Here is a 4,367-nt window from a genome sequence, read left to right as displayed (position 1 = left end):
TCGGCTCCAAGAAGCACTCGCGGCCGCGCGGCCCAGGGCCTCTGATCGCTTGGCCTGAGTTCCTGAGTCTTACTTCAAAAGGCATCTCCGAGGAGGGAGCCTCGAATTTGCTGCTTAACCTTCTGTGTGGTTTAGTCAGACAGTGGGCAGGTGGGGTGGCCTCAGACCCCCTGCAGGGACGGTGCAGGACCAAGTGCCCAGAGACGAAGCTCCTCAGGGCTGCAGCTCCCAGGAGCTGTCTGGGGACAGAACCTAAGGAGAGAGAAGAAAACCTGAGCACCTTCATCAGAACAGCGCACAGAGTAACAATGAGGGGTTCTTGTTTCAAAGTGCATTGTCTGTAAAAAACCTGTTATGTGAAGTATGTCAAAGAGACCAGGTATTTTTAAAAAGGTGTATGCTGAAGATAGCAGAAGCTATAGATGTATGCGTTTAGCTGTGGTTTTCCATTTCAGCAACAGAAAAAGATATAAATATGACACCCACACGCATAGGAACTTAAATTTGTTTGCATATGTTACATTATAAATACATATGTGCGTTTTAAACGATGATTCCTGGACCCGGCCCCCTGGGCCACGTGTGGCGTGGTTTTTGTCTCAAGGGATCCACGTCCCCCTCGGCTCGGAAGCAAACATGATGACACACGTTCCGGCCATTCTCCCGTTCAGTCACGTGGGGTCGGTGGGCTGATCGCCGGCCATGGGCTCTGAAAATCCGTGTGTGGCTTCATTTCGAGTTCTTGGTGGAAGTCCCTCCAACTCTTGAGAAGAGTGCTGTGGGTGGGTTGAAACAGCCCACACCCCCTCCGTGAGCGGCACAGCAGCCTGTAGCAACAGCAAAGCCCTCTGGAACAGCGCCCAGGTTGTGGAACGCCTGCAGCCAGCAGTCACCCTGCCGGGTGTCCCCCAGACAGAAGCATCTGCCTGGTCATCACCCGACACTCACCGCCCACGAGCCCCCAGGGGCACGCAAGGCCGTGTAGCCATCGGAAGACCCCATCATGCAGTGCACGTTGTCAGGTCCCCGCACAGACTCCAAAGCCCGGGGCCTCAGCCTCCGCCATGGTTTAAAAGCCTTTTGTCAGCCATCCTTGGGCCAATCAGAGTCCTCTGCCACTGAAAACGTGTGGTTTAATGGAGAAGAAGTGATTTCCAAAGGGAGGTGCTGGTCCTATGAGAAGGGGTGGTTTAGGGCAAGAAAAAAACTGACGTCACTCCCCCACGCACGGGCCCAGACTTGGAGGTCGGAGGAGACGCGCAGGAACGGAAACCCAAGTGGGTCTTTACAAAAGGAAGGGGTCACCTGGGCACCAGAATCCGGAGCCAGAGGCCGTCCAGCCCTAACCTGGGCACCAGAATCCGGAGCCAGAGGCCGTCCGGGAAGGCCAAGCACCGACACTGGCCATGACTTGAGAGGACTCAGCTCTGGGCACTGAAGAAGCTGGAGGGTTGGGAGGGAGCATCCTGGACCCAGCCTTGGGAAGGAAGGAGCAACGCCTGCTATGAACATCAGTGCTGGCTGGGTGCACCTGGAGCACTGTCTGCCCTGGTCCAGCCAGGACTTTGCTTCCTGCATCTTAGGCCCTGCTGAGCCCACCCTCCAGAGGCTGCCCTTTAATGCTGGGCAGGGGCTTCCTGGACTGGGACCCTATTAGTCACTTAAAAATCCTAAGTCCCGGCCATGCACAGTGGTTCACGCCATAATCCCAGCACTGTGGGAGCTGACGCCTGTAATCCCAGCACTGTGGGAGGCCAAGGCGGGCAGATCACTTGAGTCCAACAGCTCAAGGCCAGCCCAGGCAACATGGTGAGACCCCATCTCTACAAAAATAAATAGGTTAGCCAGGCGTGGTGGTACACATATGTAGTCCCAACTACTTGGGAGGCTGGGGTGGGAGGATTGCTCGAGCCTGGGAGTTCGAGGTGGAAGTGAGCCGTAATCACATCCCTGCACTCCAGCCTGAGTGAAAGAGTGAGATGTGGAGTCAAAAAAATAAACAAAATAAAAGACAAGATGCTGAACGGTGGGTGAGGGTCCACATTTCACTGCCAGGCAGGGAGGCCAGAGTGGCAGCGCCCCCTTCTCTCATCTGCATCTCAATTTGCCCTCCTTTTTCTCCCTAGGAATCTCATTACACGTTTTCAGGTATTTCCAGTACACTCACACATGCACATATGTATTAAGCAAATGGTAAGAATTATAAAGAAATCTGTATGTACATAGAATTCCCCAAGAGTATTTGCTGTGTGATTACCTGATATGAAACATGCAAACCAGTTATAACGGCGAGCCTGAGAGCCTTGAGCCTCCAGACTGTTTCCTTCAGGGTTTCATCTGAGTGTAGCGATCCACCCGTCACTCACAGGTCAAGCAGGAAAAGGTGCGTCACCATTGGTGCTGGCGTCACCACTGTGCTGCTAGGCCCGGCTCCAAAATGACCACAGCTTGACCTGCGCCCTCCCTGGAGTTAGCACCACGGCCACCAAGCGCCCGGCCAGGGCTAATCCAGCGAGCAAGGTCCCTGTTTCAGAACCGAATAAACAGCCGCCTCGTGGCATAAAGCATCACGTCCTTGAAAACTGGAGCTGCTCGAAGGCTGCCTTTGCAAATGAAGGGAACTCCTGTCCCTGCTGGTCCGGAGACATCTCGCCGAGGCCCGGGCCCTGAGAACCGCACACCACCTCCTCTGTGACCTTTCTCCTCAATCCTGTGCCAAGCGTGCAGCCCCGGCCTCCACACCAACTCCTCACATTGGGCACGCCTGGTGGGGGGACGGCCGGGAGGAGGCAGAGCTGGGACTGGCTCCCAGCATCCCTGGTTTCCCCACGGTGCCCTCCGTGCCGGGGAAGGAAGTCCCAGCTAAGCATCAGTGAGGCTTATCCTTGAGGAAAAGGCCTGGAGACCTCTGGGAGCACCAATGGTGGCCCAGGCCCCGCTGTCTGGCAGGGCACGTGGCACTCCAGGGCGCGTCTTCCACCGTAACAGACGCGGGAATGCGGGGATCTTTAAATCCCGCTCGGGTTTGTACAAAGGGCCTCTCAGGAGGGACCTTCTCCCTCTGTGTGCTTCATACCGTCTCCCACGAGCCCTGGTGTTACTCTAAATCCAGAGGGCTGTTGCGTTTCCTTCTAAAATTCAAATATTCCCCCTTATAACTTGGCCAGAGTTCAATTTGACACAAACAACAACAACAACAAAACCCCACATTTTAAAGCTATAGCAGCCTTTGGCATTTTTTTCTCATCAGTGGCCACCGTCTCCCTGGTCGCTGCACCTGCTGGAGTTTCCCCAGCGGCCCTCGCCAGCGTCTCGCGGCGCCCACCGTCACTCTCTGTACCTGTTTGAAAAGCTGCAGAGCCTTTTAAGTGTTGGTCCTGATAATCTCCGGTTCATAAGTGTTGAGGGGTAAAGAAATTTCCTGTGATTCCACAGCAAATATAGTAAAATATGTGGGCAGGGGAACAGTTCAGACGCCGGGCTTCTGCCCCCAGCACGCGGCTTCCCTCTCGGGCTGAAACGCCGACTCTGCGGCCTGGCGACGGCTCCCCAGGTGACCGTTTCCAGAATCAAGTGTTGGCCGTGGTCACGTTGACCTGCCTGTTCTCTATAAGCTGTGTGTGTTGTGCCCGGGTGTAGATGCCCTGAGGTCTCACGGCCCCCCAGCAAGCAGCCCCAGGCCCTGCATGGGATGGGCCCTTCATACCCGTACACTGAACCAGACAAGCAGACACACGAGACCATCGTGGTCCCTCGAATAAACGACGCTTCACCGGAGTCTCCCCTTTCAAAACACGTACAGTGAACGACTCAGGCTTCAGAGCCACCCTGGGGTGCCGTCGGCTGGCGGGTGATGGAGCAGCTCCTCCTGGCTCCTCTCGGCCCTGGCACAGGTAGGTCTTCCTGCTTTCCGAGCCTGTGTCCCTGGCGGCAGCACGAAGCTGAGCTCTGCCCCTGGGTGGTGTGGGTGGAGACCCCCTGCTGCGGGCGCAGAGCCCTCTGTGGGTGCCGCGTGGTGGCCGTCCTCCGTTTCCCACCCGGCGTCTACTGGGCCTCGTCCAGTGTCACTGGGAGCTGCAGGCCAGGCTGGCAGGTGGGTCCCGCGCCATCCCCGTGGGCTCCACCTGGCCCTGCTGCTCCCGCTAGGAAAGCCCAGACCCAAAGCCCAGCCCACTTGGCAGCAGCGTGCCGCCTGATCGGCAAGGCTTGCTCCCTTTGAAAAGCTCTGTGGGGCGGCCGGGCGCGGCGGCTCAAGCCTGTAATCCCAGCACTTTGGGAGGCCGAGACGGGTGGATCACGAGGTCAGGCGATTGAGACCATCCTGGCTAACACGGTGAAACCCCGTCTCTACTGAAAACACACACACA

Source organism: Mandrillus leucophaeus, unplaced genomic scaffold (assembly GCF_000951045.1).
Source record: "Mandrillus leucophaeus isolate KB7577 unplaced genomic scaffold, Mleu.le_1.0 Scaffold16, whole genome shotgun sequence".
NCBI classification, from domain to species: Eukaryota; Metazoa; Chordata; class Mammalia; order Primates; family Cercopithecidae; genus Mandrillus; species Mandrillus leucophaeus.
Note: the sequence above shows the minus strand (reverse complement) of the source record.